This window comes from Spermophilus citellus, assembly GCF_964194105.1.
Source record: "Spermophilus citellus genome assembly, chromosome: 1".
In the NCBI taxonomy this organism is placed as follows: Eukaryota; Metazoa; Chordata; class Mammalia; order Rodentia; family Sciuridae; genus Spermophilus; species Spermophilus citellus.
Genome location: NC_138182.1, coordinates 195,156,382 through 195,183,763, shown reverse-complemented (window position 1 = coordinate 195,183,763; position 27,382 = coordinate 195,156,382).

The window sequence follows — 27,382 nt, the reverse complement described above, 5'->3', positions numbered from 1 at the left end:
AGAGATTTAATACATTCTTTAATGAAAATAACAGGGTTAGTGTGGTTTTGGGTGCCCTTTAAGAAGGGGTCAAATGGCATCACTGGGATCTAATTTTTCCTTCTATGTCAGTTCTCCCTTCTCTATTGATTTTATTCTCCCCCAGTTTCTCTCTTCATTTCCAATATATATTCCAGTAACTCCAGATCTTGCTGTCAGCTCCTAATCCATTGGAACATAAAGCATCCTACTTTATATTTGTGAACCTCAAATAAAATTATGAGAGAGAATTATTGATGGGGTGGGTGCTTTAGACAGGGTGGTATAGTGGATCAGAACTTTTGAAAGGTTATTTATAAAATAAGTTTTCTATGGAGAAATGGCTATGAACATATCCAAAGAAAGTCTTTTTGAAAGCAGAAGAAATAGCAGGTACAAAAATTCTACTTGCAAAAAGAAGAGCAGTGTGGCTAGTACATTTTAAGTGACAAGGTTTGGAGGAAGAAAAGTTTAGAGTATGGCAGTGTCTCACTTTAGATAACCCTGTAGATTACCACAAAAATAATTTTTGATTTTTATTTTGTGGTAAAATAAAGGCACTGAAATGTCTTTAGCAAGACATGAATAGATTTGAATTGGCTTTCAAAAACCAGTTTTGACTGCTTTGAAGAGAGTGGGCTAGTAATGTATCTTAGCCTGGTCTCCCAGGTTCTTGAAAGTAGAGACTAAGAATGTTTGTGAACATAGTTCACTAGGGAAATGATCCTAAAGAGATTGAGGGACCAAAGTAAAAGAAGTAATTAAAAACAAGTAAAAGGTTCAGAAAAGGTCCTCTTATTTCCCATCATGTCTGATAAGGTTATTTGCCCTTTCCTGCACCAATCACAGAAATGCTCTGATTCGTTTAAACCAGGGGGCATCCTTCCATGGAGTCAGCAGAGAAGCCTTTCCCTAAGCATTGGAACCAACAGTTGGGGGAGGTGACAGCACAGAGAGGACCCAAAGGACAATTACCAAAAGAGTGATGAATGGCAAATGGATGGGATAAATAGCAGATGATCTTCATAGTTCCTTCTCCTGAAAACCCGCAGAAGATTGGCTCTAAAAATGACAACATTGAGTCTTGTATGTTAAAGCTCTATTTTATTTTTCTATGGCACCGAATGATGGGCTTTCCGATTTTTATTGCACTTTAATACAGATGAAAAAGCACAAGTGTATTGCACTGATGTTCAAAAAATGTTGAAGATAGAAAACTTGATAGCTGCTTTTGAGAAGATATCCTGCTGGACTTGATTATGTAGGATTATTGCAATTTTTTTTTTTTTTTGCCAAGCAGTCTGTTATAGGGTAGGGCATTTATTTAGCATTTTGATGCATCTATGAAAAGATTCTTATAATTTAAATGAAGCACTTTAAATATTTTATATCTCTCAGTTAATTTTGGATCTGAATATATCATAAAATATTCTTTGAGCTAATTTCAATTTCATATTACTTTCAAAGGACCTATCTCTTAATTTCTAAAAAAAAAATGTAGAGCTGAGAGAAAACCAAAAAAAAAATAAAAAGTTTATTGAGACTGGAGGGCCTAATGCCATTGGTGAAGATAAGAGTGACAGATCTGCCTGATGGCACTTGAGAATTGTTAGCAAGGTGAAGCTCTGGAGAGATGTGCGAATCTTTCCACCTGACAAAAGGTCAACAAATACAGAGAAAGAACTCAAGCCAGGAACATTTAAAAGGATCCCACTAAAAGTGAAATGAAAAAAAAAAAGGGGGGGGGGAGGGAGATATGAAGAGACCCCAGACTGTGAAAGATAATACTGTTAAAGTTATGTGGAAGTTTTCCTAATTAAATGAAACAAGGAGTAAAGACACTCCAAGCAGAAATGAATACTGTTGCACACATAACTCAAAAGTCAGCTGGCTGAGCTGTATTCACTCTAGGTGGTGAGGGAGGGGCAGAGGAAATACCTGAACTTGGACTAGTGTGCACATGCTGTGTGTGCAGGGATGGCTCTCCCCTGGGAGATCGGTCAATGTTTCCTTAGGGAAGCCTGATTTTCTAAAAATTAATTTCTTTTTTCTGCTCTTATTTACTATCCTTTTAGTGTCACTGTCCCAGGGTATTTTTTTTTTTAAATTGATCTGTTATTGTTGAAGGACATGCTTTCCTTCTTGGGTATCTATGATTTCTCTCTTACCTCATACCTGAGGGGCCTAATGAATTGCATACCCTCAGGCTTGAAAGCTATTTCTTATAGAAAAAGACCATCAAAGCACAGGTCGATTTTGTTTTTCAATATAATTCCCCCCTCTGTGGGGGCCTATTCAGAAGGATCTATTTCTTCCTCCCTAGGTCTTCAATCCAGTCTCCAAACTAGTGCTTAAGCCTGAAGGTAAGATAGTTAAGCAAGAAGATAGACACAAAATACAGCTAAAAATCCTCTTGTAAAACAAAACAAACCAAAATACAAAAACTTTCATTGATTTTGTATTTGTTGAGGCTAGAAAACAGTAGTTGCTACAACAGGTAAGTCCTGAAATCTCAGTAACTTAATAAAGTAATATTTATTTCATACTCATATCTGGCCTGTTCTTGCAAGTGTACCGCTGGGTCTTGGATGGAAGGGGGACGTGGGAGGGAATTCTGCCTTGCAATTACTAAGAAAGCAGGTTATTGTTTCGGGTGCCTCGATCTTCTGGGACTGTCTACTCTCCATTTATATAGCATGTGTGAAAAGTTGGCCGTGAGCTCATGTGGGGACAGGTGGTGTCCAGGGTCATGGCTGAGCCTGGACGGGATGCACATTACTTAATTGAAACTGAGAGCAAGGGGCCATATCCACATACAAGGAAACAGCAGCATATCTGACTTGCTCCTTGTGCATCAGCAAGCCCTGTCACAGGGCATCTGTGTCAGCTCTGGCTCTAGCCCCATTTACTGTTACTCAACAACCCATCTACCAAGAAATGGGCTGAGGACCAACACCAATTCCCAACAGCCAATTATCAAATTTTCAGGAAAATTGAAAGTTTTTAAACACAGCCATTATTTAAAGTTAAATGATATTAGTCTACTGTTTAGAAATATTTAAAGCCAACTACTTGAAAATTATCTGCAATTTAAAACTTAAAAGTATTTAAAATGCATCCCTTTTTAAATGATTTTGCATTTTTTTCTTATCTATGTACTTTGGTTTGTTTCCAATGCATCTGTATAGGGAAGCATGATGTGACCCTGTGCTGCTACATGTCTCTCCCAAATTCACAAAATCATTGCCTTTACACTGTCAATTTGAAATCAGTCTATGTGTGTATGTTCTGGTCATAGACTAATGCTATAAACAGAACTAGATTTATTGTTTTGTTGATTGTTTGGATTTAAGAAAGTGAGAAAATATTAATAATTCTGATAAAATTGTAAACTAGCCTATATCTATAGCCATTACACAGTGGATAGCACTAACCTTGAGAAATATTCTCCCAGTATTCAAAATTGATTGTCTAATAAGCAAAGAAGTTGTTTGGATCATTGATGAAAAAGTAAAACTCTGAAATACGGCTGTGTCGAAGCTGAAAGAGGTTTTAGATAAATGAACATTGTTTGTAGAGGGTGAGAAATTGCTTAATAGGTCATGTAGGCTCCTCAAAAAATTAGAAATACAACTATTATATAATCCAACAATAGCATTTGTGGGTATATATTCAAAAGAATTGGAATCTGAAATTTGAGACAACATCTATACACTCAGGTTCAGTGCAGCCTTACTCATGGTGGGATATGGAAACAACTAAAGTGTCCATACACAGACAAACATCTGAAGAAAATATGGGGTATGAATACAATGAATCCTATTCAGCCTCAATAAAAGAAGGAAATCCTTCCATGTTTGGATGGACATGAAGCTCAGTGAAATAAGCCAGTCACAAAAGTCCAAATACTGCATGTCATTCTTCACAGGAAGAATTTGTAATAGTCAAACTAATAGAAGTAGTGAATACAATAGTGGCTGACAGGAGGTATGGAGTGGGGAAAGTGGAAATTTGTTCATGTAAAGTTTAAGTTGTGCCAGAAAAAAAAGTTTCAGAGATCTTCAGTACAACAGAGTGTCTTTGGTTAACATTATGAAATTGTGCACTCCAACATTTCTCAAGAGGGTTTATATCATGCTAAGTGTTCTTACTGCCATCCCCTCAAAAAATAACCTACAAAACAAACCCCAAAACAAACAGATACAAGCAAATTTTGAAGGGTGTTAGGTATGACTATTATCTTAATGGTAGTGATGGTATCACAGGTATGTTTGCATATGTCCAAACTCATCAAATTATTATATACAGTTATTTCCTTTATATCAATGTGAAGTTTGATTATATTAAACTATATAATTTATATCAATTATTCCTCACTAAAGATGTTTAAAATGAAAGAAACTAATTTTGTCATTCAAAAATAAATGGCAAGAGGTTAAATTGTCAAATATTGGTTGAACTAAAAGTATATGCTGATCAAAGATACAAGAATTTGGCAAAAATCAATGAATGAACTTTTTAAGAATCAATTGGCTATATGAAATTTACAATAAATAGTACTGTATATTTTATTATTTGTAAATAATGGACTACACATCATTAATCTAAGTAGAATTTATAATAAAATTATAGAGATACTTTGGATTAGACAGAGAGGAGTGAAAGGAGAGAAAGAGGTGTAGGGTAGGAAAGATAGTAGAATGAATTGGACATTATTATCCTGTGTGCATATATGATTACATGACTGGTGTAACTCTATATCATATACATCCAGAAGAATGAGAAGTTACAATCCATTTATGTATGATGTGTCAAAATGTGTTCTACTGTCATGTATAACTAATTAGAACAAATGAAAAATAATATTTATATGTATTCATATATTTATGCCTATGTATACATATATAGTATGTGTTTATACATTTTTCCCTGGAGTTATTAAACACTCACCAGGACACCTTGGTACCCGCCTCTCACGGCAAGCAGATATGACTCTGCAGTCTTCCAAATATTTCTTTCTCTCTATACATATTTTTTCCCCTTCTTCTTCTACCCTTAACCTGCACACATCTTATTTCTTCAAATTTCACCACTGTCACTGTCCCTCTTCTTTCCACTGTGTGTCAGGTGTCCCCACTCCTTTATGTTCCCATATGTGCTTATGAACCAACTGTTTTTCTGTTTCCCAGGATTAACATTGACTCACTTTTTCCTATAGTGGAAATTCATTTTAAATTTACATTTAAAAGAATATAGTGTTTTGAAATTTTATGGAAGTTTTACTCTAAAACCTGTTTTTACTCAACACTTTGTGTATGGGATTCAACCATATCCAGGCCTGCAACTGTGACACACATTTTTCACTGCTGAGTGGCATATCAGTGTATAAGTCTACCACAATATATCCATTCTCTGCTTACAGATATTGAGGGGTTTTAGGTCTTATTTTTCAGCTTTTATTAATTAGCATCAGAAGAATATGTGTATTCCTATTGACTCATATTTACTCATATATTTTGATCATTTTAAAATCAGATTGACTTTTTCTTAAAGGACTTATAGAATTTTGTAGCTTTACAAAGAGGTTTATGATTTTAATGTATTCAGTCATTTATTTTATGGCTCATCTGTCATATGCTTCCTTTAAAAAATTATTTCCTACCTTTAGCACATAAAGTTATTTTATATTTCTTCTTAAAGTTTTAAAAGGCTTTGCTTTTCTCTTCAGTCATATCTAAATTTGGATGGCAAATTCTGCAATTCCACTTATTAATTGTTTCAATATGTGATGGGTCTATTTCAGGGCTCTATATTCTGGTACACTGGTCTTTTTCTGACTCTGCACTAATGCCATGTTATCTTAAACCTAATAATTGTTAAAAATTATGAGATCTAGAAAGAAGAATTGTCCTACCTTGTTCTTATTGATAAATGTCTTGATTATTTGGGGCCATTTTTATTCAATGTCCATTTAAAATAAATGTCAAATTCCATGAAACATCTCATTGACAACTGATAGGACTTGTACTTAATCTTTTGTATAATTTTAGGAAAAACAACATTCTTACAGTATTGAATCTTCCTCTACATGGTCAAGCTCTCATTCCCTCCCCTATCTCTCTCTTCTTTCTATGCTTCTTTTATACCTCCTTAATGTCTTATAATGAACTTTGATTTTCCCCATTAAGATCTTGTGAATTTTGTTAGAGTGCTTCCAAGAAACTATATCATTGTGGCTACTTTAACTAATATCTTTTAAATTTACCTTTTCAATGATTTGTGAGCATGTGAGTATGTATGTGTATGCATGTTGTATTAGAATAGGTAGAACTAAATGCTAAAACAAAAAATGCCAAAGAAGTATGAGGTCTCAACTTAATTTCTTGCTCACATGGACAGTATTTGAGAGGTGAACTGGAATGAGGGACAACATTTCTGTATTCCATTATTTGGGACCTTGGCTGAGTGAGGGTCCCAACCCAGGACCTCCAAAATTACCCTGGGCATTTGAATACATTGAATCCAGCCAGAAGGGGAAAGAATTTGTAGGAGCACTTCTGGGAGGCATGATAGGCCTGGATTAGACATAGTGTCTATCATTTCTGTTTATTTCACTAGACAGACCAGGGCCACCTGAACTACTGGGAGTAGGCAACATGAGAAATGAAGCTCAGGCCTGGAGAGCCAATTCCCAGGGATAACTCGGCATTCATGAAGTGAGGAGCTAAATATCTGCCAAAGTCTCCCCACTGGTCCCCACATGGACTTCCATATGGAAACCACCCTCCTCCACATCTGAAATGCTTACCTCATTCAGCTAAAAGCACAAAAATATCTGGACAGTGCTTTGTGCTCTAATGTTTCATAAGGGTTAAAGAACCCTCATGTCCAGTAGCAGGATCTAAGACATAATTCCTTTCCTGTGATGAATGCTGGGATGCTCCATTTGGACTTCCATTCCAGATTACAGAACATATCACTCCTAGTGCTGGGAGTGTTGGTGGCTGAAAGCCCTCAGTTGACTGGCCCAAGGTCATGCCACCTTCTCACATCCACACTGTTCACTGTTGGGGGGGGGGGGACAAAAAGCCCATTCTTTCAATCTCAGAACCATGCTGAAGGGACATCCCATCTGTAGAAATACTCATCAGATGCCTGGGGTTTCCATTAAGTCCATATCATACATAGAGTTCTCTGTCTTCCCAAGAGCATTTTCCAGCAAACTGTCAGTGTTAATTTTTATCCAAAGCATCTGCTTCTGGCTCCTGTGACAGTCTCAAACAACAAAATCAATGTCTTATCAAAGAACATGTCCCACTGTCATGGAGAAGAGGCTTCAGAAGATCTACTCTGTAGAGTTACTTCATTGCTATGGATTAATGTCTGTGGTGTGCTTCTTATTCTTCTTTTTTTCTGGATGGAATTGTCCACTGCTATCATCCTCTTCCCATTGGACTATTACGTGTTGGGCTGCCTTTGACAGGTATGGGGAAGGTGACTCTAAATGAATACTATGAGGAAGTTTATTTGGGCTAGATGAGCAATCTTATATTCTGTTTGTGGGGATAGTTATATGACATGTTATAATATTTCATAAACTTTAAGGGTAAAATATGTAAAAACTTGTAAAAGGTGAGTAATACTATTATATTATTTAGTATAGTACTATTATACTGAAGGCAATTTCCTAGTTCTGGTCATGTCATTATGGTTCATTAGGATAATGTCATTTGGGGAAGCTTGATGAGGGTACATGGGAGCTCTTTGTAATGTCTTTTGCAAATTTTCTGTGGAACTAAAATTATTTCAAAATAGAAATATTTTTAAAAAATAAATTTCTCACCTATTGCTTTTAAACTCAAGCTGATGGTGAATATTAATTTAATAATAAGTGAGAGGATGGTTTTCATATGCTTGATTGCTATGAAAGGAGCCTGAGCATGATGTTGTGAGCAAGGACCTTTGGCCTGTTCTTTCTAGATCCTTTGTCAACATAGCATATTCCTTACATGCAAAGCTCCACACTACACTTTACTTAAGTTCCACAGTCACTGGGTTTTTTTCATGATTGAACCCCAGGCCTTCCATATACCAGATTTCCTAGTTTTAAACTTCCCAGAGGCCACAGGTTGAGGTGTGGGGATAAGGAATAGGAGAGAAACCAATGCTGTTTCCAAAGAGCTTCTAGTCTTTTTTGGGAAATATAAGATGACCAAATGAAAGGATCTGTCATTCTCAAGGTATAACATAAAATAACTGCAAATGAGTAGATACTAGATATAGAAAATGATGCTTAAAGTGGTGAGGAGGAAATATTAGGGAAAGACAGACTTAACCAAAGCAGCACAAGAACTTCAACAGAGCCTTTTTGGTTTTGCAGTGGAGTAAGATTATTGAAAATTCTCTGAGTGGTTAGGTTTCTTTCCTGTTCACCTAATTGGGTCGTTTTGTGACTACTTAGACCAATCTGATGTAGTGGAAGTGATGTCATGCAGAATCCAAGTTAGTCTTTAGGAGGATGGGCAGTTCCCTGTTCTTTTAAAACACCCTCATTGTAAGAGATTCAGATACCTCATGGAAAAGACTACATGAAAGGCCAGGTGTACTTCAGCTTCCCGCTGTCTCTTCCAAGATGTCAAGAAATGTCCAAAACTGTTGAGGACCCTCAAGGATCGTCCAAGTTAAAACTGAGTGCCGCCTACTAACCCTGTTAGCACTTGAGGACAGAAGAATCACCCAGTGGGGTTCTACCTGAATTCACGACCCAAAAAATTGTGAGATGTGTTTGATTATGGAATGAAGGACCTGGAATATTTTTATCACAGAATTATAATATAATTCTTATAATTCCATAAGAAAACCTGGGGAAATAATAATCTAAAATGAATAGTGGAAATGGATTAGAGAAAAATTACTAATCAGAGATTGTGAAGGGAAAGTCTAAGTAGAGATTTTTGCTTCTGCAACTGTAACAGGTTGTAATCATATGGATCAGAAACATAAGCAGTGGAAAGAAACCTGGATGTATTATCAGGACACACCAGAACCTGCAGGTACAAATGGACTTCACAGGACAAACTGGAACCTTCATTAGACTTTTCCTACCTCCAACTTTGACCATGGAGAAGTTTTATAGGAGGATCTGGAGCCTCCCCACCCCCACCCCCAGAGCTGTATACATGCTTGGGAAAAAAGAAAGAAGATTTGGTTGGAGGCAAAGGCAAAGGTCTGGAATCCCCTCTGGCTGCTGCCTAATTCGACAGTGTGAGCCATCAAATCAGAAGTAGTGTTCCTGTTCCTGAGCTTTAGAAACTCTTTCTGGGTGTAAGGCTGCTGCTACACTGCTGTCTCCAACTATTATGCAAATTTCTCCTTATCAGTTTTAACCTGATCCAGACTGGGAAGGGAGATCTGAGGGATATAGTTCCAACCTAGCAAAAATATTTCATATCTAGGTTTTCTATTTACTATTTAGAAACTTAATGATGGTCAGAATAGTACTAATAGTCCTTTTGGAAGGACTGAGTGACTTGGGAGCTACCAGAGTATCATGCATTTTAGGATTTAATAAATACAAAATCAAAGTAAGCAACATGAGTCTGTTGCTCTTGAATATTTTAATGAGCCAGACATATAAGTGGAAAGGAAAACTAGGATCCTTGGTTCTGAGTCTACCTCCTTCCTCAACAGTAAATAGTAAATTCATTCATCTCACTCTGTGCCTGATCCTTCAGAAGCTGGGAGCTATTTAAATGGCTTCTTTTTCTCCTTAGAGGAAGGTTTGTTGCATTAGCTATTTCCTCCCTGTCAGGCTTGAGAGTTGCTTCATTAGCGGATAGCACTGTTTTCATTTCTCCTCAGGGGACTTGATGGGTTGGAACTGCAGTATGAATGTTCAGTGGAGAGCATCACCTGTGATCCGGGTTAAATGTGGCATAATTCTTTAAGTATTCAACTCCTTTACACCAAAGTAGCTTTATCAAAGATAGAAGGTTGTTCTTGGCTCTCTAGGATTTAGTGTGACCTCAGAATCTTGACACTCCGGGCTTCTTTTGAGGACAAATTTGAACTTTTATCTCTTGTTGTTTTCATGTCTAATGAATGTTTTTTTCCTGAGAAGCTTTGGTATCAGGTTATTTCTCACCCAGAGCTATACTTTAATGTGTTATCTGTGGAGTGCAACTACTGTAGATTTTCAGTGTCATTAAATTAGGTAGGCGTGAGAATGGCTGCAACAGGGAAGGCTGAAATCTGCATTTTATTATTAAAGAGTCCCCATTGGAAAGGGGAATGGATTGTTTTTCATTTTTATTTGGTCTATGGTATTATGAAGGAAGGAGAGAGGAAAGTTTTCCATCTGCATTGGGCCAATATGGGATTTCAAACAATATACTTTACAAAATGATTATAGTTAATTTTAGTCTTCATGAGAAGTTAGCTGCCAGGTCTCAGTCTCTCTAAAGAGGTTGAATTGTACAGAGAATATGAAAAATTGCTGCTTTCAGAACAGGGGGAAATAACAACATCAAGAAAGAAACCTTTTCCTTAATGCTTGAGGAGTGGACTCCAACGCTGTCCTTTGAGCTATTCTCAGTGCCGATGGTATGACCAAAACAGACTTTCAGTCTGAGGGATTTCTGAGCTCCTACAGGTTAATGAGCACCTAGACTAATAGCTCAATTGGGAATTCAATTTAGAGTTTCATGTAAGGTAATATCCACTTCTCATGGGAATAAATATATTTTTTTAATCTATACACAGGAGTTGGCTCTTGGGATTAAACAAAGCCACTTATTGGCAATTTTTTTCCCTGAAATTTCTTACCTAAGTTAAAAAAACAACAAAGTCCAACCTAGATTTATGATAATGATTATGATGATTAACACTTCCATTTTCTTTCAGTTTAGAATAGCTTATTCTTTAGAGCAAGCATAAACTGTTTTGAGTCTATGCACAGGAGTATAATAAATGCTAAGAGAAATGTTACTGTGCATTAATGAATGCATTGCATTATGGTTGGCTAGTGGTCTCTTGGCAATAGAGATGCTACTAGATGCCATTATATTTGGACTTAGCTTTTGTGACCTTTGGAGGCGAGCTAGCAAAGAAGAAGGGAGGAAGACATATCTTTTTGTGCAGACAATGCACACTGTAAGACAGGTTGCAAAAAGCTATTGGTTTCATCACATAAATCTCTTTGCTTTGGAGAGGTTGGAAAAATCTTAGTGATTCATGGGCACAAACTTTAATTTACTATTTTTTCTGGATGCTACTGAGGATTGGTAGGAGGGAGAAACCTTATTACAAAGAACTCTGCTCTTGTGTTGGGAAAAAAAAGTTTGTAAAGATAGGCTTCAAGGGTAGCTTATCATCATGCATTTTCTTGTTATTGAAAAGATTGCATAAAATTCCTTTCTGCATAATTGCATGAGAAGTCTTGTAGCTCCAGTAATTTTCCTTTGGACTGCACACAAACACCAGGACACTAGTCTTGTGCTTTGAATGGTTATGTACTATGTTATGTTGGAAAAACCAAAGAAAAGTATTTTCATAGGTATTCCCTTATGACTATTCAGTTTTGGGGTCTAAGAAATGTGTGTAAAACATGAAGTAACTTTGAGTTAATAGTAATGACAAAATAGGAAAAGATGTATCATGTAGTCAACTTTGTTACTGAGATTTTTATGACTTTGTAGGGAGAAGGTTCAAAATATAAAAAGCAAGTAGAAAAGAATAGCCTCTTTGGACTGCAATCTCTCCTTTGTTTGGAATGTGCTAAAAAAAAAAAGACAGGAAGCATGCAAACTATGGTTTGTTCCTGATAATGACATCTTGTTTCATTTCCCAGAAATAGGATGTATTTTTTAAAAAAAAATTATTATTATGTCCACTTACCCTGAAGTGCAACAGTTACAAAAATCCATTTCTGGCACAGATGAACTCAAAGCATGGAGGCTTCAACATCTCATTGAACTCCGAGGAGTGTTCTCAAATAGCTAGTTAGCTGTTCTAAACGGAGATGCAAAACTCCAGGAAGTTCCTTAACAAGAGATTTCTCTTTTTTTAATTTCCACATTTTTTTAATTGGTAGATTACAGTTGTACATACTGAACAGGATTTGCTGGTGCATATTCAAACGTGCACATAAAATAATGATATAATTTGCCCAATATCACTTGGTGATCACAGCACCACTAGAAGTCATCACACCTACTAGTACTAGGTGTCCCTAGCACTGTTTGCAGAATACAAGCCTCCTTTCCCAAGACCTTTCCTGAACAGAGGCTCTGGAGACAACATTCTAATGCAGGTCCTAACTGTACAATTGCACTCAAGAGCACAAATCACACTGCAGGTAACATTTGATATATAAATCAAATAGCATGTTCATTATCTCTTGAGACGTGAAACTAATACTGGAAATTAAGTAGAGATGCAGACTGTTTTTGTTCTGCTTTGAGGAAAATAGCAAAGAATTGGAAATATTTTCATGGAAAACAATAATACTATAATTTGAGAATGTTATCCCTTGTAAAACTAGTGATTTACACTAATAATAATTAATAACAAAAGGTAACTCTTTCTTTTCTCAATAACATACATGACTTAACTGGTAAATCACATCAAGTGAACTGAGATCTTAAAGAACATTGTCTCAATTGCTCTTTCCATGGTATAACAGAACATTCTAGGTTTAGTACCCATTCCTTGGGGGCTGAAATACTTAGGACAGCTAAGTGTGACATGTTATATAACTGGCATACATACCATTTTTTTTTTACTTACATGTCTTTGAATATAATCAAGTCATTCTAAGCCTATAGGCATTGTACTTGTGAAATAAGTGTGTTGGAATATAATTTTTGTTTGCTTTTTCTAATTTTTCCCAACCAGATAGCTAGCCCCTTTGTATTTTTAAGTTTTAAGGTGGTTTTTTGTTTGTTTGTTTGTTTTTGATTTTTTTTTTTGTAGAGCCAAAAGCAAAATGAAATGTAAAGTCTGCTTTTTCTCCTGCTTTTTATAAAGCTCTGAGTTCTTCGAAGAAATGACTTTGGTGTCTTGGAGGAAGGAGGGAGAAATGAGTCTCTCAGGATCAGCCAGTGCAACCTCTTGCATGCAATAGCGAGACAAATGATATTTGCAAAACCCTGGGGAAAGGAGGAACCCCAGTGATGACTGCAACTGAACTCAGAAGTGAATTTAAATTTATTTGAAGAGAATATATGTAACATTTTCTACACATAAGGGTTTATAGGATGCAATCAAACCTTGCAACTTTTTTTTATATGCTCTGGTAACTGTGTGATACCTTCCATAATAGTTTGTGAAAGTCATTCTACTAGATTGTAAGCTGTGAGAGATGCTAACTAACAAATAACTTGTCTCAGCTTCAACCTTGCCCCTTGAAGCTCCGCTCTGTGATGTGAAGGCTGAAACTCTATAGTCACATGTTGCCTGGATGACCCCTTTAGGTTCTGCCAACAGGGAAACTGGAGGGAAATGGAAGGTTAGCAAAAGAGGAAATGCTTACTTCCTGCTTGCTTCCTATTCTTGTCAGTGTCACCCTAGCAATGATTTTGCCTCCCAGATGTTCCACGTCATTCTGGTGGGAACTCTTGATTCAAATTTATAGTTTTCCAATTTACAAAACCAACAGCATACCCTCTCAGAGACCCTTGCAGGCCAGCCATGCCCTCCTTCCCCATAACCCACAAAGTCCTTCTGAGCTGAGACACCAGTGTTCAGACTGACTTCTTCTCAGGGGTCTGAGTTTCAAGAAGTGAATGCCCATCTCCAAGATTCTCTGTTTGAGAAATCCCATCCTTTTCTGTTCCTTTAATCCCAGAGATGAAATCTCTGTGCTACAGCTTTTGTGATATCCGAGTGTGTCTTTCATGCCTTTTCAGATCTTAAATAGCGAGCTAGCTCTTCTAAACATTCTGTATATGACATTCTACCAGCTAAAGTGACTGGTAAGGTCTTTGTCTCCTGACTATACTCTGACCAACTCAATAACTTCTCTGGCATGAGCCATTTTTGCCTCTGATGCTAAAATTATATGTTAAATTATATGTTAATCAGTTTCCCATTGCTGTGATAAGATACCTGAGATAAACAACTTAAAAGAAGGACGTGTTTATTTTGGCTTATGGTTACAGAGGTTTCAGGTGGTAGTTGTTTGGGCCCATTGCTTTTGGTCCTGTGTTGAGGCGGTATATCATTGAAGAAGTGCATTGCAAAGAAATGCTGCTCACCTCATGGTGGCCAGAAAGCAAAGAGAGAGAGGAGGGGCCCTTCAAGCTCTAGTTACCTCACTTCCTTCCACAAGAATCCACCCCCTAAAGGTTACTCCACCTCCTAATAGCACCACAGGCTGGTGATCAAGTGCTTAACACATGGTGTTTAAATGACATTTCAGATCCAAACCATACCAGGTGTCTTGCACTTAATTAATGTGCTCAATGCATGTGTTTGGGTTTGATTTAATTCAGTGTCATAAAATAGCAAGAGGGTAGTATTTAAGCAGAGTGGGAAGATTAGAAAGTTTTGAATTTGACAGATGGGTCCAAATCTCAGTTTTGCAAATGAGTTCCTCTATCATTTTAGGGAAGTTATTTAATCTGTTAAAGCCTTTACTTTCCTATCTGTAAAATGGATATAATGAAGTATTAACCTCATAACATTGTTGTAAATATTAAATAGGCAAAACTCTGAGCACCTGGTAAGTGTTCAATAAGTGGAATTTGTACAAAGGGGTAGAATTCAGAAGAAGGAAGGTAAGTTTGCCAAGTATATAGCATCAAAGGAAGATGAGAGAAAGGAAGGAATGAGGCACAGTTAGAGAGGTCAGAAAGCTGAGTGTGTTGGAGAATAGATAGTAATACAGGGAGGAAACTGAGCGAATGAAAGAAGGTGCCTGCACTGATTTTAGTAGAATATGTAATGTTGTAATGCAGGGTCCATAGTGTATCTCATTTTGTCATTTGTCTACTTAGGACAAATCATGACAAGTCACAGTGATGTTTAATTTATTCAGTTCAAGATAACTGAGTTTCTGAATTTCAAACATTTCTTCATATTTAACTGCTTCTGTTAGAGAATTTTTTTTCCTTGAAGGAGATTACATACTTTATTGCCTACTTTCATTCTTTCCATTGCTCTATACTTTAGCAGAGAAGTGTTACTTCATACCTTGATGGCATGTCAAATGTGTCTTCTTATCTCTTCCTGAAACTGTTTCCTTCTATTTCTCTTGAATTTAAGAGTCCCTGCCCTTAAACATGGATCTTGTAACAATTCTGTCACATTTCTAACTTGTATTGTAAAAGCATAAAATTCTTATTTACTCAAACTGAGATTCCCATCTCAATTGTGTGGGAATGACAGGCTGCAATTTGCCTACAGGTTCAAAAAACCAATAATTGGACTGAGCTTATGTTGTATGATTTTTCTCCAGGTTCACTTTCCAGTGTTTGTATGCTACGCTGGATGCCCGGTATAAATCAGTCAGTGCCCATAGAAAATATTATGGTACGTTGGAAAACAGTACTTCCTGTCTTCAAAGAAGGTCTAATATGGACCAAACCAGCCATTGCATATTCTCTTTGACAAATAAGCTAGGGGTGGAGTGGGGGGGGGGTGACATTAACTTGAGTTGACCTCTAAATATTGCTCTGTTTTAAGCCACTGTGTTTATCATAACAATGCTGGTCACCATGAACGCTGCACAGCTTTGTTTTGTTTCATACCAAGTGGCTCCAGATGCCTATGATTTATGAGGACAAGGCCAAAGAGTGAAAGCAGACACACAAATAATCAGAAAATGAAACTCAACTCATGAATGTTTGAGTAATATATGTGGATCCGTGTGTTTACATACATGTATACACATTAATAGATGAACATAAGTACATGTATATGTCTATCAAAAACACATAGATGTTTATGTTTTAGTTCAGAGTCTCCTCTCTCCCTATCTGCCCATTTATCATTTACATCTGTTATAAGTTATTGTACTCTTACTGGAAAGGGCAGGCAAAAGTACCTTTCTTTCTTTTATAAGGATAAAAAATTATTTTCATGTTCAGAGAATATTCTTTCAACTAGCTCCCTAGTTTTCCATTTCACATGTATAGTACCTTAGTAACCCCAGGAGCCATAATGGAGTAAAAATTAACGTGGTAGATATTACTAATGCTCACTGAAATCTGTTTCTCCTCCCTTTCCAACTACACAGAATATTACACTTCCCAAAACCCTCAAACTTATTTGCTGAATGCAATTGGTTGATTAATACAATGAAAGCAAAAGAGACATGGGTTGGTTGTGGGCAGAAATATCAACCATGGGTGCTTGATTCTCAAGCTCCTGTTCTCCTGCCAGGGGTCTGTAGGCATGCATTGAGATGGTGATCAAAAGAGGCTGAAATGCTGGGCCTAAATGGAGAACAGCTCCTCAGAGAGGTGTTTGCAGAGAACTTAGTAAGGAGGAGTTGTGTGAGAGTTGAAAGTGGTTTGTTATTGCAGAAAACCTAAGCTGTTTTCATGCATACACTATCCTTGATGGGATAAGAAGGGGAAAGGATATAAATATTTATGTTACTATTCTTCACACATTCATTTTCTCCTTGAGTCATCAAAACAACCTGATAAGTTGTTACCACGTTTATGGAGACAAAGTCAATCTGTGAAATACGGTATATTAAGAACTATGTAATGTTTTGAACAACCAACAATAAAATAAAAAAAAAAAGATACAATGGCCCAGAGAACTAAAGCTGCATGAGGGTACAAAGCTCCTGAGGGGGTGAAGCTAGGGTGTAAACCCAGCTCAGAGTCCATGCTCTTGTGGGTGTTTTGGGTGCACTCCATTGCTCAGGTAGTGATAGTTCATTTACCAAGTGAGGCACTGAACCCTTTTATTGACATCACAATTATCCCACATCTGTTTACTATCAATTGTGTTTATGGTCTTGTCCCAGGAGAGTATATACCAAATGTAACCAAAGAAGAGGTGTTTTTTTCTGATTTTATGAGACATAAATTTTCTGCTCGTTATAATATAAGAAAACTGGATAGAAACATGAGCAATTGGCTTACAGTTAAGAATGCTGTATTGTACTCTTAAAATTTTGCTCTTACTACAATAAAAACAAAACAAAACAAAATGAAAACATAAGCAGCAATTGGCTTGCTGACAAAATACCCATAGAGATGTAAATGCACAGATCCATACTGCCCTGGCATAACTGCTGGGGTCAAGTGGTGAACAGTTATATTTCTTAAATGTTTATCATGTATTATTATTATTTTTTTTTTAGAGAGAGAGAGAGAGAGGGAGAGAGAGAATTTTTAATATTTATTTATTTTTTTTTAGTATTTTGCGGACACAACATCTTTGTTTGTATGTGGTGCTGAGGATCGAACCCCGGGCCGCACGCATGCCAGGCGAGCGCGCTACCACTCGAGCCACATCCCCAGCCCTATTATTATTATTGATATAATGATTTCCAAAGGGGACTTTGAAAACCCACCCAATTTATGAATTAAGTGTACCTCAGTTTATGTCTGTAACTGATCTGTTGAAGGCATTATTAAGCAAATCCATGTAAAATGAGATTGATTCCTTTGGAATCAAGTATCCTCAAATAAACTGCACCATTTCAGTTCCAAGTTGATTGGTTCAGTGGACATTTTCAGGTTCCAATGATCCATTCTGCTGACCTCTCTCTCAGCTACCTTTAGAAGTAATAACTTTCTCTTCAAACTACTCTAACTCTTGTAGTATCCACATGTCACAAAGTTTTATGAAACATCAAGTTCTTGTCCCTGAAATAAAAGTCTAGTTACATTCACTGTGAGTGCCTTCCTTGAGTGGGGTGGAATTGAAACTTTCCATTTTCTTCTGTTCAAATAACTACCAGGTCACACAGAGGCCAGAGAGAAATCAACAGAAATAGCTGCTGCTCAATACTTCTGTGGTTCCAGCTATTGCAGCTAGAAAGCGAAAAGCATGTATTTCCCTGATACAAGAGACTTATTTTTTAGTTTTGCTTATGCCTGCCACATGCAAGATATGGTGATTCAAAAAATAAATGCAACTTACAATTTACATTAAAAGTCTGCTCTAAATATTCTCATGGATTGTCTTATCTTTTCTAAATTGTATGAGATTTAGATGCATATATATGGAACTATAGTCCATGACCCCTGGTATCCTGATATGATATTGGAATTGTAAAAATTAGAGAAAAATGTAACCATTGGATATGATTGTAGTTCCCGATAAAGTCAGTCTTTATCAGAGTGAATTACACCTTAACAGGCATCATAACAATCAACTAGAATTGAAAAATTATGAATGTTCTGGATATTCTTACACAGCAAGACAAAGATATATTTTCAATATTTCTTGGTGTTCTCTCTCTAATATAGACTCCTTAAGTAATACTTAAAATGTAAACTATTGGTGAGCGTGTAATAACAAGTAGCATGATTCCCTGCTACAAAGAGGAATTTGGGTGAATTTGCATGGTGCTCATTCTAACTTTCTCTGCTTTTCCACAGAATACAAACCCGTATCATTAGTTTGTTGAATGGAGGAGTCAGGAAGATGGTGATGACTGACCCTAAAACGGTGAGGTCTTCTTACTTCTTGCAATGTCATCTCCTTCTTTGGCTGTGCCGTCACAGAGAGGACCTACTGCTGGGTGTGGAAGATTGTTGCCATAAAAACATGCTGAAAACTACGTATACTGCAGCAAGAGCCATGTACGTATCTCACCAACGGTAACGCAGGTAGCATTGTTTATATATTGCCATATCAACACTCCCAGATAATATAATATATAAGAAAGATAATACCTCATGAGATATTTGGCATTAATTCAAATGAGATTGGTGGTGGTGGTGTGTGTTAGGGATTAAACCCAGAGCCTTGTACATGCTAGCATGCAAGTGCTCTTCCACTGAGCTATACCCCATCACTGGAATTTCTTTATATGGTGTTAACAAGCTGTTTCCAGGAAACACTTTTTTTATTGAGACTTTGATGTACATTCTGGTAGTCTATTGGGGTATAAAACCTACCTGAAAATTAAGTGGTTTAAAATAGGAATAGTTATTCACTCGAGTTTGTAATTTGTCAATTACAATTTAATTAACAATGGAATTTTAATTTGGGCAGAAGTACATGTGGTTAGTTTGTCTCTGTTCTATGTGATATCAACTGGGGTAACCCAAGTGATGCTAACAGAACACTTTTATTAAAAATTTTATTGCTACTGTCAGCTGGTAGCTCAGTTGGGCCTGTTGGCTATAGGTCTTGGTTCTCCTTTATTTGGATCTGTCCATGCAGCTGCTTGGGCTTCCCTTTAGCATATGGGAGAAAGCAGAAACTAGTAGACTTCTTAAATAGACTCCATCTGGACATCATTTCTGTTGTATGTTAATGGTCAAACCAACCGTAGATTAGAGCATATTCAAAAGTGAAGAAATGGATAGATTCCACTGTATTTCAGAGTGACACCCACAGATAGGAAAGGGATAACTGAGGGTGGATGTATTAGTCTCCAAACTATAATTAACAAAGAAACAGGCCTGAAAATAAGAATATATAATATCAGGAATATGATCATTAGTTAATATCTTCTTCTGTATTCATTTCAGAGCTTTTAGAGACTACTTCTCCATCTTTGAATAATCAATTTCTCCTTTGTAAATGCTGGTTACTCAGTGACTATTTGAAATACAGAGCAGGCTGATTTCTATCACAAAAGTCTACAGGCACAGTGACACAACTAGTTTGGAATGGAGCACTTGAAACCACAGCATGGCTCTCCATCTATACCTCCTGATTTGCTAAAGCTCGGGAATGCTTGAAAATCTGACTAGCTTTCTGGATTTTGGTCTTTCTCAAAATGAACATAACTAATTTTAACTTTTTTTTTTGCTACTGATTGGAAAATAATTTAGAAATCAGGATATGAAATGCAATATGTAAAACACAAAATAACTGAGTTGCTAGATTTTAACTCAGAATACAGGAATAAATGCCTGCATGCATAAAAACAAATACATTTTTACCTAAGATCTTCAGAGAATTTCATCTAAGAAGATGGCTTATCTCTTGGCAAAACTGAAAATAAGTGAATGAAATAAATGAACTGAATGAGGCTATTGGTCTCATCGTCAAGCTGGGCATTTCAAACGTGGTGTAATATGATTAGGGAATATGAGAAGGTTATAGCAGGGTTTTTCAATCTCAGTACTATTGACATTTTGGGGCAGGATAATTCTTTGTTGTATGGGGCTGTCTTGTGCATTGGCATATGCTTAGCAACATCCCTGGCCTCTACTCCATAGATACAAATAGCTCCCACTGATTGTGACAACCAAAGATGTCTCCAGAAATCTTCTGGGGGTAAAATTGCCCTTGATTGAGAACCACTGGGTTTTAAGAAATGTTTGCTTTTCCCTGAGGCAACTTTCTCAGTAGGGTTCCTTTGTCTGCCCTTGCTTAGTCAGAAGTATCTTCTTGAGCTGTATTTGTCTTCTATTTAAATGAACAAAACAAATGTTCAGCTTAAAATTTGAATCTAGTCTCAGGAAATACAAATGAATAGCTTATTTTTAATGCATTTTCTCCCCAAACTGTTTGTGGATATTCCCAGTAAGTGACTTTTTAATTGAAGAGTTTAAAGAAAGAACTTCATAAAGTAAAAAATGAAAGACAAGTCTTCATGAATCACAGTGTTGAAAGAACCTTCACTGTCATGAATCAGACACATAGAAGAATAGAACTAAAAGATCTTTAGAAAGTACATCAATCTCCATATCATGTATAACCACAAGAAAGGGATCCTAATTAGAATAAGATATACTCCATGTATGTATTATATGTCAAAATATACTGTCATGTATATCCAAAAAGAACAATTTTTTAAAAAAGAAATTATGTTGCTCAAATTGCTTATTTACAAACAAGTAAATTGAGACTTAGATTTTTTTAACTTGGTTAAATCTTTAGACTTACTTATAGACAAGATCAAAATTAGAATCCAAAGTGCCTCAATTTCGGTTCAGCTCTATTCTTACTACCTGTTGTTGCTTTTTAAGGAAGCCCCCTTTCATTATCTTTGGGGTACAGTATTTTTACATAAACACATACTACAGTATTTCTAGACAGGACCCTGTAGCCTTGTGGACAACAGATTGGAGCTGGAGGAAGAGAGGATGTAGGAAGGGTTGCTTATTTCAAGGAAATTTCATCTGTGGAGTCGGTATGGAAGGGTCATAACAGTAGTTATGTACACTAGTAATGTATTTGTTGTTTTCAGTGTTTGGCTGTATCTACTTAAGAAACCATCTCTCCCTTTGCTCTCCTCTCCTAATATCCCTGGCAGATAATTTGGTGCTGACACTAGGCTTTTGGGAGTATGATTTAACCCACATATTTAAAATAGGCAAATTTAGTTCCAGAGTTATTCCCTGGGTTGATATTTACACCACAGTTTGAATATGTTTTGACTGTTTTACCAGAGAGATAAGCCTGAGGGGTGAACTGGGAGGAGGGGCAAAGAGCACAAGCAGTGGCCTGTCCTTGGTGATGGGGAGGAGTGTCCGGCAGAGGGCGCCCTTGCTGTCTCAGAACCAGCCCTGTCTTCTCCCAGTTCTTGCTGTTTCTACTTTCCAGATTTCTCTCAGACCTCTTTGTCCCTGTTGTGCACTGTCAAAAAAACTTTCTCCTTTGAGTTTGGCCCATCTATTTTGTATTTAGTCTTTAAATGTTAGGATAAACATTTTTTCTTTAATTTTAACGTAAAATATTTAATTGACAAAAATTGGATAATCATTACACAATGAATCATATAACCATATTGTATACCTTAAGTTTAATCAACATTCAGGGTATACAATATGATGATATCTAGGTTCACTGTGTAATGATTACTATTATAAAATTAATTAACACGTCCATCATCACCATGGTTACCACTGTGTATGTATGAAGTACACATAATGTCTGCTCTCTTATCAAGTTTCAAGTAAGCAATGGAGTTTTATTAATTATAGAAACATGCAATAATACATGTACTATGCATGTATTACAGCTTTGTGTGTGTGTTTGGCAGGGGAGGTCCTGGTGATTGAACCCAAGGCCTTATGCATGCAAGGCAAGAATTCTACCAACTGAGCAATACCTCCCAGACTGTGTATTATAGATTTATATGAGAGTCTCAGAACTTATTCATATTATAACCAAAAATTTTAAACTTTTTTTTAAAGAGAGAGAGATGGAGAATTTTAATATTTTTATTTTTTAGTTTTCGGCGGACACAATATCTTTGTTTGTATGTGGTGCTGAGGATCGAACCCGGGCCGCACGCATGCCAGGCGAGCACGCTACGGCTTGAGCCACATCCCCAGCCCAAAATTTTAAACTTTTAACCAACAAGTTTTTGTTTACCCTGTATGCCAGCTCTGGCAACCACCATTCTACTTTCTCTGGGACAGTTTGACTTGTTTAGATTCCACATATAAGTGTGATTATGCAGTCTTTAATCTTTCTTTCTGTTTCTAATATATTTTGTTTAGTGCTTCAGTGTTGTGTGTGTGTGTTATCTCCTCTTAAAAAACTGATACCTTTACCATTATATAGTAATCTTTTTGTTTACTGTGATAGAATTAACCAAAAGTCTATTTTGTCTATGGATAGCTATCCCTGTTCTCATTTGTTGTTCATGTGTTGTTGAATATGCATATTTTCCTTATTGTCTTTGACTGAATAATATACATTGTGTGTATACCACAATTTCCTTATCCATTCACTCATCCATGTATAGTTAGGTTGGCTACTAATATTGCTTTTGTAAACATAGGGATACAGATATCTTTTTGAAATACTGATTGCATTTCCTCTGGATATAAACAAAGATAAGGGATTGTTGGATGGTATGGTATTTTAAAATTTTTAATATTTTGAGGAGCTTCTATACCACCTTCCATATGACTATACCAACTTACATTTCCACCAAGAGTATACAGAACCCCTTCTTCTTCACAACCTAGCCATCTCTTGTCATTTTGAGGATGGTCATCCTAAACCATGTAAGGTGATATATTGTAGGTGATATTGTGTGGTTTTGATTTGCATTTCCCTAATGATTAGTGGAGCTAAGAACTTCATTAAATAAGTGTACCTTTTGGCCAATTTTTGTCTTCTGAGATATGTCAATTTAGAACGCTTGCCTTTAGTTAATTGATTGTATTGTACATCTTTTTTTTTTTAAAGAGAGAGTGAGAGAGGGGGGAGAGAGAGAGAGAGAGAGAGAGAGAGAGAGAGAATTTTTTTTAGAGAGAGTGAAAGAGGAGAGAGAGAGAGAGAGAGAGAGAGAGAGAGAGAGAGAGAATTTTTTTTAATATTTATTTTTTAGTTCTCGGCGGACACAACATCTTTGTTGGTATGTGGTGCTGAGGATCGAACCCGGGCCGCACGCATGCCAGTCGAGCGCGCTACCGCTTGAGCCACATCCCCAGCCCTGTATTGTACATCTTTATGAGGTACAGTGTGATCTTTCAGTACATTTATACATAATGTATTGATCAAGTCAGAATATTCAGGTGATTTGTCATCTCTAACATTTATCACTTCTTTGCAATTTTGAATTATATGATACAACATTTTTACTATAATCACCCTTCTGCTTAATAGAAGACCAGAACCTATTCCTCTTATCTGCTTTTGCTCATTTTTAATCAGTCCTTCCCTTCCTTTCTTCCTCCCTGTCTCCTTCTTTCTTCCCCCATACATTTTCTCCTTTCCTCCCACCCCCCCCTCTCTCTTCCCTGGGTGTTATGTGAGTTCCTTATATATTGGATAGTTACCCCTTTTCTTCTGCTGACTTTGGACTTAATCCATCCTTCTTTTTCTTGATTCCCTGAACATAAAGTAGGTTGCTATTTAAGATTTTTCCTTTTCTCTTCATGTTGACATTTATCACTACAAACTTCCCTCTTAGGATTAAATTTGTTGCATGCCATGAGTTTTGGCATGTTGTAATTTCATTTTCATTTGACTCAGATACTTTTTGATTTCCCTTTTGATCTCTTTGACACACGTGTTGCTCAGGTGCATGTTGTATAACTTGTACACATTTGTGAATTTTTCAAAATCCTTCCTGTCATTAACTTCTAATTTTATAACATTGTGGTCCAAAAATCTATTTAATCTGATTTCAGTCTTACAGATGATCTATAATGGAGAATGTTCCATGTGCACTTGAGAAAAATGTACTATATTCTGCTCTGTTGGAGAGAATGTTCTATGTATGTCTGTTGGGTTCACTTGATCTATAGTGTTAACAAAATCCACTGTTTCCTTATTGATTTTCTATAAGAATTATCCATTCATTTTTTAAAGTGGGACTCCTACTATCATTATATTGCTATCTATTTATCCCTTTAGTCCTGTTAATATATTATATATTTAGGTGCTTCAATGTTGTGTGTGTGTGTGTGAGAGAGAGTGTGTGTGTTATCTCCTCTTGAGAATCTGATCCCTTTACCATTATATAGTAATATTTTTATTTATTGTGATAGAGTTAACCAAAAGTCTATTTTGTCTATGTATAGCTATCCCTGTTCTCATTTGGTTACTATTTCCACAGAATATTTGCATCTAGCCTTTCACTTATAGCCTACATATATATCTCCAAGGCAGCTTTGGGTCTTTAGCAGGCAGTTTGTTGTTGGATCTTGTTTTTATTTACCTGTCCACCCATTCTATATCTTTTGGAGAGTATAACTCAATAACTATCCTTATTGATAGGTAAGGACTTACTATCACCATTTTGCAAATTATTTTCCAACTGATTTTAGTTACTTTGTTCTTTATTCTTCTCTTGGCTATCTTCCTTTGTGATTCATTGATTTTTTTTTTGTAATGGTATGCTTTAATTTTCTTCTCTTTCTCTTTTTGTTAAATAGTCTTTTGAAGTGATGAATAAAACATTAAAAGAATAACATGCATGGATATTTAGCATAGCCTTATACATAAAGAAAAAAGTGGGGAAATTAATATTTTCATAGAGTAGGAGTGTGGTACATCCAAACAGTGGGGTACTCTGTCATCATGAAAAGTGAATCTTCAAAAAGCTGATCTAGAAAATGTTCATAAAAATGGTATGTACTGATCATCTTTGGGGGATACGGATACAGAGGATTTTTCTCTCTCCTTGTGGAAAGAACTGTCTGTATGGGAGAGCACTACTTCACCATTCTGCTAGAGGATTTTGTGCTTTGACCAAAGAAAAATATAATAATTATGATATCTGCTTGGCAGACTTCCCTTGAATTTCCAAACCTTGAATTTCTTTTATCTCTAGATCTCTAAAAATGTGTGATTGATTTAGGTGATGAGGAACAGGCATTTTGGTCTAATCCTAAACCGGAGGGACTGACATGGCCCCTTACTGACTATCAGATATTGGCAAGTCATTGGAAATGGGGTTCTTCAAAGAGGCTCAATGCTAAAGTCTAACAGTAATAACAAGAGTATAAGCCTGAGGTTTGGGGAGTTTATGAACCCAGGGGTGCTTTATCACTGAGCCACATCCCCAGCCCTTTTTTAAGTTTTTATTTTGAGAAAGGGTCTCACTAAGTTGCTGAGACTGACCTTGAACTTGGATCCTCCTGCCCCAGCCTCCTGAGCCACTAGGATTATAGGCATATGCCACTGGGCCCCACTATACAAGGTATTTTTTAATATTAAATTTCAATCTACCAAACATTCTACTTGATACCTACGAAATTTATCAAAGATGTGATGGGCATAATGCAAAGCATTAATCATGGTAATCTCTGAATATGGAAAATATCAATAACTTTTTTCCAAGTTTTTCTATATTCTCCATAATTATCTGTTATCAGAACAATCACATGTATGCAGACTAATATATACAAACATCATGCCCACAGAGTAAACAAGAAGTGGAGATGGAGTGCATTTCAAATTCTGTTGCTATAAGTTTAGAAGTAAAATTTAAAAGTTTAGCTCAAATACATTAACATTTTATCCTAGAAAATAACATGCTTTGATTCTGTTTGAATATTAGTATAGAGCAGTGTTCATTGGTCGTAATTTTGCACAGAGGATCCATGTCCTTAGACTCTCTATACAAAGCATGGCTCATTGTTTCGGGTCTGCCCAATAGTACACCTTCATTGAAAGGATGCTTGGTTTCTGCTCATGAGATGAGCAGCTCACTGAGCAAAGATAAAGATCTATTTGCTTGGCTCAGCTCTCTCAGGGCCAAGGATCCAGGAACTGGAAGCCAAAATGTCAGGAGAGCCAGTGTTTCTCTCAGTTTCTCACCTTCGTGAAGCCAAATGAGTTCTTTTCAGTCTGATTTGGAGGGGTTTGGTCACAGGAGGCAGCAGTCACATACAATGAGAGCAGATTAGGCTGGCCCATTGTGGGTGACAGATAATCATCCCTGCATCACCTCCTTCAGGGCCTGGAGACATTTGTAGCCAGATTCTTGGAGTGTATGGCTTTTTCATCTCTAAACTCCTGCCTGGTAATTCTTCCCTCCTTCCTTCAGAAAGGGGTCTCAGTTGAGCCACTATTATATCTGCACAAAATATTAACCTTTTAGTCTCTAGATGAAGAGCTAAAAACAGAGAAAGAATAGAAAGAGAAGAATTGGAAACTCGTCTTGTTTCCTCACTGAAAAATTCTGGTCTATTCCCAGAAATGTATATCTCCTAGTGGCAGACACTGTCCTGGCTGTTTACTAGCTGTTTTTTTTTTTTTTTTTTAGACTCAGACATTCTGGAGTTTCCAGCTTACATTAGATCCATGAGGCTTCTGAGGTGTCGCGGGAGGCTGGAGTGAGTGCTGTGAGCATGCTCCAAGCATGTAGACCCCACTCCAGCCTCCACGGGAAGCTCTGAAGCATTACTGACCTGAAGATGGTCTCTTCTCAGCCACTCCTGGGGCTGATTTGGGTTATATAATCCCAAATTTTTATAAACCAAATCAGCCCCAGGAGGCAAACTTTGATAACTCAGGAGACATTTAATTTAGTGGTCTTCAATTGATGGTCATTGGGACTTGAATTGCAGAAATGTAGAGATGGAAACATTTTGTGGTAGGTAGAATCCTGTCCTCTGGCACACATTCTTGTATAATATACTGCCATGGTATATGTCTAAACCTGTGAATAGGATGGGTTATCACTCCTGTGATAATGTTACAAATCCACTTATCTGGATAGGACTGACCTAATCCAGTTGACACTTGAAAACTCCCGAACTTTACTGAAAGACATATTTGAGTCAAAAAAAAAAAAATCAGAGAGCTT